This window comes from Dermacentor andersoni, chromosome 5, assembly GCF_023375885.2.
Source record: "Dermacentor andersoni chromosome 5, qqDerAnde1_hic_scaffold, whole genome shotgun sequence".
Lineage (NCBI taxonomy): Eukaryota > Metazoa > Arthropoda > Arachnida > Ixodida > Ixodidae > Dermacentor > Dermacentor andersoni.
The window spans coordinates 105,570,516-105,577,632 of record NC_092818.1 but is presented as its reverse complement, the minus strand read 5'-3'; positions in this window follow the sequence as shown (position 1 = coordinate 105,577,632).

The window sequence follows — 7,117 nt, the reverse complement described above, 5'->3', positions numbered from 1 at the left end:
TCTTTTAGTTGTAATAGCACGTCCTGCGTTGAGAGGTGCTGCCTGAAGCCGAACATGGTGTCTGGTAGGTGGCCGTTGTCCTCCAGGTACTGGGTAATGCGATCGTGAACCATATGTTCGAAAAGCTTTCCCGCGCACGAGGTGAGGGAAATTGGGCGTAGGTTGTCCAAGCTGAGAGGTTTGTTGGGCTTGGGGATCATGGTGATGTCCGAGTGTTTCCACACAGCAGGCAGTTCTCCTTTCTCCCAGCACTCATTGTAGTAACGGAGGAGAGCCTCGGTAGCCTGCGGCGGTAGGTTGCGTAGGTGTTTGTTAATGATCCGGTCTTTACCAGGGCTAGTATTTGTAGTCAGCTTGGATAGGGCTACGTTGATTTCGGCCTGCGTGAAGGGTCGGTCGAGTTCTGGATTCGGTTTTCCAGAGTATTCTTTGCTGCGAGTTGCCGCGGTAGAGGGTGCGTCTCCGCATAGTTTCTTTTGTAGTTATCGCAGGAGGTGTTCTTCTGATCCGGCGTGGTTGTGGATAAGACTGTGAAGATGTTGCTTCTGTTTCGTTTTGGTGGGTTCAGTGGCCAGGAGTGCGCGTAGGAGGTGCCAGGTCCTCTTCGTGCTCAGAGTCCCCTGTAGCTTGTCACAAAAAGCGTGCCAGTTCTGCCTGGCGAGGTGGTCCGCATAGTCTTGAGCCTGCTTGGTCAGGAGAGCGATACGTGTTTTTAGCTTTCTGTTAAGCTTTTGTCGCTTCCATCTCTTCAGGAGGCCACGTCTTGCCTCCCAGAGATGGAGGAGGTGCGTGTCGACCGCGGGTTTATCGGCATCGAGTTGTATGATCTTGGTGTAACGTTCTGCTGTGTCTAATACATTTTTGAGCCACTCGTCAATGTCAGTGATGCTTGCTCCGGAATCTAGCTTGTCCCTAAAGGATTTCCATTCGGTTAGCCGTGCAGTTCCGGTCTTGGTCTGTTTACGGGTGTGTGCTACATCTAATTGGAGGATATGGTGATCGCTACCTAAGGTTTCCTGGAGTCGACTCCACTCTGCCCAGGGGACGTCCGCAGTAAAGGTTAGATCGGGGTTTGTGTCCCTCGAGACGCTGTTTCCAATCCTCGTGGTCTGGAGAGGATCATTCCAGAGGGTGAGTCTGTGTTTCTGGGCAGCATCATGCACTCTAGCACCCTTCTTTGTGGTGGTATGATAGCCCCATGCCGTGTGCGAGGCGTTGAAGTCTCCCACTATGACGAGTTGGTGTCCATTCGTGGATTTCCTAATTTTTCGCACAAAGTGATCGAAGTCCGGTAGCTGGTCATGAGGCGGGCTGTACACGCTGGCCACGAATAGGCTTTTCTGCGTCTTTCGTTCCGGTAAAACCTCGATTAAGGTGTGTTCGGTCTGGGTGTCCTCTACGTCATGTTTTTGGGCTGTGAAAGTTTTCTTCACCAGTATGGCAGTTCGTCGGGTTTGTGCATATGTGGCGTATCCTTGCAGTCGGACGTTCTGCGTGTTGGTTTCCTGTAGTGCTATGACATCGGGTTGATTCAGCTTGACGAATTCTTGTAGAGTGGCGTGTCGAGGGCGGTATGATCGACAGTTCCATTGCCATATGCGTATAGTTGAATGCTGGTTCTTTGCCTTGTGGTTAGGGGTCGCCATCGTCGTAGGATTCGAATTCGCGTCGGCGATCGCGAGTGGGCGAGACCGAGTGAGAGTCACTGTGGCTGTTCGCCCGTGCCTTCTTCCGAGTCGTGGGGCGCGAATTGTCGAGCTGTGCCTTGGTGATGTAGTTGTTCTTTACATGCGCGATAAAATTGCTGAGCTGTGGTGCGATCCCATCAATTTTGGCGTTTAACGTAGCGATCTTGTTTTCGAAGGTAGCGGCTGTTTTTTCGACTGCTGATTGGACAACTTTTTCCATTGTGGCGTTAATGTTCTTCATGAAGGCTTCTTGAAATATCAGGCACCTTGCATCTACTATGGCTTCAACGTCGGCCTTGGTCAACGTCGTTCCCGGCTGTCTGTTTATGTTTTCGAGCTCCTGGCATTTTTGATGCAGCTTGTCTGTGAATTCTTGTTGTTCTTTGCATTTTTGAAGCAGTTTGTCGGTGAGCTCTTGCTGTTTCTGTTGACTGCGGAGTAGTTTGTCTATGAGGTCTTGCTGGCTTTGTAATTGGCTGTGCTGATTCTGCAGTTTGCTCTGCTGGTTCTGCTGCTTGTTTTCTAGGACCCGTATGACTGCCGCTTCGGCCGATGCATCCAAGCTGCCCGTACCACCCGAGTCGCTCGAGCCGTTTACCGCATCGGCGTAGCTCGCGCGTTTGACTGAGCGGGAGCGAGAGCGTGAGCGTGAGCGCGAAGCACTTCGCAGTATTGGCTTGGAGCTGCTGCGCCTGGGCGAGCTGCCCGCACTGACACTGCTCGAACTGGTGGCCGAGGTGCCCAGCTCCGGGAACTCTTCACTGCTGGAGCTCCAGCGGTTGTCTCTTTCTTGTAGTCTGTTAAGGCGCTGTTGCCGTATATTGTAGGGCGGAGGGCTTGGCTTCAGTCTCTTCTTGCACTCTGTACTTGCAGTTTCGTGCGCTTCTCCGCAGAGCTTGCAGGTCGGTTTGCAGTCATGGTCTTGTGGTTGTCCAGTCTTGCCGCACTTGTAGCAAAAATCTGGGATGGGTTTCGGACAGACGTCTTGGCGGTGTCCCGTGTTGCCACAGGTGCGGCAGTACTGCACTGACTTGCGATATGGTCTGCAGCGGAAGTCTACGCTCTGGAAGATGATGTAGTAGGGAACGTGCGGTCCTTCGAAGAATACGATTGCCGCGGTCGACTCACCCATCATTCGGGCGTGAAGGACGGTGTATCGTGCCGGTGCTCGGATTCCAGCCATAAGTTCTGCGGTGCTTGTTCCTGGTATGAGGCCATTGATGTCGCCTCGGGAGACGTCGTCAGGGGTTCGTATGTTGCCTTTGACGTTGTGGTAAGTACCTCCGAGCTGTATTCTGTTGATGCTGACCAGCATCTTGGCGTCTTCCTTGTCGGCCGTGCTTGCGATGATTAAATTTTCGATTCTCTGTACTTGTACGCGTACTTTATCATTGAAGTCCTGCTGTGATAGTCCACTCGCTCTACCGATGGCGTGCACGACTGCGACGGTATTCGATTTGGCGAGGTCGAGACCTGCTTGCGGGCGGTAGACGATCTTAAAGTCGTCAAGTGGCAGGGGCGGCATCCTGGGTCTGCGTTGTTGCTGTAAAGGTGCTGCATTGGGCGTTTGCTCATCGGTTGGTTTTTTTGCCGGCGTCTTTAAATTCGAGGTGTCCTTCTTGGCTTTCTTGCTTCTTGTGATCCAGGCGCTTTCCGCTTCGATTGTTCGGCCGCTTTCTGCATCATAGTTCCAGGTACCTTCCCCGGTGTTTTCTTCCGTCCGGTCTGTTTGCATAGCATTTGCTTCATCTTCTTTCTGGTTTCACATTTCGCTTGCAGCAGCTGCTTCTCGGCTCATCGTAGGGGCTCTTCGCCGCGGCGTGGGCGAGCGCTCGTGTGCTCGTGCTCACGCGGCGCGCGGCGCGAGGGTGTTTCTGCCGATGAGATCGCGGGAGCTGGTTCTGGCGTTAGGCTTAACCGGGCGGGTGGGCGGTCGTCGGGAATAACGCTTTATAATTTGAGATAACGTGCACTCACCCGAAAGTGGCTAGTGTCCGCCGGTTATTCTCGTCTTGCCGGTGGCACCGGTGCAAAACTTGGGTTCGTCACTGGCCTTGTTCCGGGTTGAGAAGCACGAGAAGCGGGAGCCCATGTGAGACACTCAAAACGCTAGAGAATAAATTTTATACAAATCATTGAGTTAAGTGCGTTGTCATTTATACTTTAACTTCTCGCCTGTTATGAAGCACTTGCGACAGGGGCCAGTATATTGGCAGTATATTTGGCTAGCAAATTTGCTTGTTCCGTTCTTGGCAGTAGTTGGACTCGCTTTGCTTAGGTGCCCACTGTCACTCACTTTGCGACGTTGACATATGTTTTGACGTGTAGTGTTCTCAATACTTCCCATAAATTTGTAACTGTGACTATCGTTTTTGTCTTTCGGAAAGCTGAACCGAAGCGTCGCGCTCCTAATAACTTAAAATAAGGGCTGAGAACAGGGCCCGTATGAATCAGAGGGCCGCAAGGGCCGTCATCCGAACATGAATTGGAGTTAAAACAATCACTCGTTCTGCTTTTGTGTAATTCAGACGATTTAATTTTTACCACACCTGCTCCAGCTTTAAAAAAGGTGGCTGCCAACCTTCGATAACGTCCCATATGAAAATAACCAAAAAATTCGTCAAATAATTTCTGAAATTCAACGTAAATCGTATGCAGCGCAACCAATCCAAAATACAAAGAAGGATGGCTTCACGGGCCGACCACGTTCGCCTATACTGACGCCATGAGAGGCTTACACGTTCGCTGCAATGACCAGCATCTTCTACTCGGCACGACATTACATCGCCTGCTTGCAAGGTCATTCGCGCTGACAAAAAGTGCTTGCACAGCGGTCAGGTACCTCACAAGCCCAGAAGGCGATACGGGCATTACTGCAGTTCCTGTAGTCGCATACCTCAGTGAGCGACTTTAGATCTGATGCGAACCAGCCGGCAAATTGACCCTCTTAGTGTTCGATCCTTTCCTTTCTTGTTCGCATTCCTTAACACCCTTTCTCCTGCGTAGGCTAGCGAACAGGCTGCACCGTCGGGTTTACCTCCCTGCCTTTCCTTCAATTTCTTAAACATATCTGCCCTTACACTGATTCGCCAATTATTTACGCTCATCCCCAGGCTCTCTTCGGACATGTGGTTTGGAATTGGAAGCGCAAGGTAGAAGAATTGCGCGTGCTGGGATGGCGCAAAAGAGTAGAAGGGCGGGGAGGAGGCGTTTCATTTGTGCCAGCAGGATTCCCACCTGCGATCGATTCAGCTCAAACACGCCGAGAGGGCGCGCAGTAACGTGCTTGAAAGTGCGAGGAGCGCCATCCCGTAATTGCAGGTTAGAGCCTATTCTCGGCATGCGAGCCAAATGAGACGGAGAAATGAATCGAGAACGTCGCCACGTGCGCGCGGTTTTTTCGGTCACGCGCGCGTTCAACCGATGCAGCAGCCCCCCGCTGTCGCCGCGTACGTTTTTGTCTGCGGCTTTTGCGCTAGGATTGATCGTGACAAGCACCAATCTAGGGCTCCCGCTTTCTCTCGTCACGGTAGGCCTAGCATACTTGTTCCCCGGTTAGGCTTCGCCTCGGAATCCTCAATTAGAGTCGGGACAACGAGTTGCCTCGCGAGCGCTCTCTCGGAAGACCTGCAGTTCCGTTTCTTCCAGCGAGTTTTGCAGTCAGATGGTACGAAATTACTGCATGAATGGAAATAAAGGAATGTCACACAAGGCGAGACGTATAGGAACAGTGTAAGCGCAAATTAGCAACTGGTTTCACTGAAGTGAAACAAAAAAAAGCAAGAAGGAAGTTAATTTTATCGGAAACCATCACTAAATCTTCGCGTGCGAGCAGCTGTGCCGTAACACGTGACCTAGCGAATGGCGGAAACTGTCTTCAGTAGCACACCACATGATTTAAGACTACCATATTCAACGCTCCCTTTTCAGGCACGTGTGTTCAGCTCCTGACCCGACTGCGCACAGACCTGTGAGAAAGTATAGAAGCGCATGCTCTCCTAGCTACGCTCAAGGCATTGAGGAAAGAAACAAAAGAGGAGAGGCCCTGACGTCACGTTTTTGAAGCCGCAAATGCATCCATTATGGTGTATCATCTGCCTTTGCGCCTCCAATCAGCTCGCCGGAGCAGATAGGCGCGAGCTTTGAACTTGTACTGCTACGAGCCGTCGGAAGTGTGTGCTGCCGACGGGCGTCAGAACAAAGCCGACGAAGCCAACTCACTCGGGTAGATGCCTTGGTTTCGACTCAGTTCATCCGGCAGCCCACAAGTGCTCAGTGGTTCGTTGGTTAGTTTAACGGGCCATCCGCCCCTGTTCTGATGCAAGCAGCCTGCAAGAGGAGCTTCGGATCATTGATGAGGACCTAACGAAGAATGGGTACGCCAAGCATTTTATTCGGAGGACATCGAAGTTCCTGATGAGTAATCAGCAGACTGAAAAACAAACCATGGGTGCTTCAGCACCGAGACAGAAGCGCGCTGCAGTGCCGTATATTCGAGGTGTTAGCGAAGCCCTAGCTCGTGTATTTAAGAAACGTGGTGTAAAAATCGTGCATATACGAGCAAGCAAGGTTAAAGATGACTTGATGAACGTGATGAATCCTCTCCGCCGGGTACCTTTTCCTGGCGTTGTATACAAGATTCCATGCACTGATTGCGAATCGGTGTATATTGGGGAAAGCGGAAATTTCTGCAGGCGTCTCAAAGAACACAAGAATCGTGTCGCAAAAAGCCACACAGTGACAAATTCCCTCGCAGAGCATGCCGAGAACACGGGTCACGAGATAAACTGGGGCAACGCGCGCGTCGTGGGCACAAAGAAAAACTTGTCAGCGAGGCTCAGTCTGTAATCGCTAATAATAAATGTAAGCATAACTACACATTTCATAAACATAAAAACCCGAGTGCGGAGCAATGGGAGGGCCTGCTCACCAGCAGCGAGCTCACCGCCCAAAGGGGCAGCGCGCGTGCGAAGTGGCCAGGCTCAGTGGAGCCCTGGAATAGGGGCACACCCGTGCTGAAGAGCCAGGCAGCAAGCGCAAGACGGCTCACCGCTAAACCCCTTGATAGCATCAATAAAGTTTCTCTCTCTCTCTCTCTCTCAAACGACAAATACGAAAATCAATAGATCACCTGAACTTTGTGTCATGTGCTGAACGTTATTTAACAACCTTGCGCTTAGCCGCGACATTCCATTGTGAACAAGGAATCTGTACAGATCACGAAACGTAATTTTATTTTTATTTTGACCTTGGTCAGTGACCTGCTTCGTTTTCTAACAATGGTTTTACAAGACCAGACGGTATTGTATGGAACCCTTGACTACTAAAGCCTACGATCTTCTGTAGTAGTTTTAGTGAAGAAACCGCGCTCATGTGCATTTCTGTGGCACGTTGACGAAGAGGACGAAGACCCGCGCCGTAATTAGTTG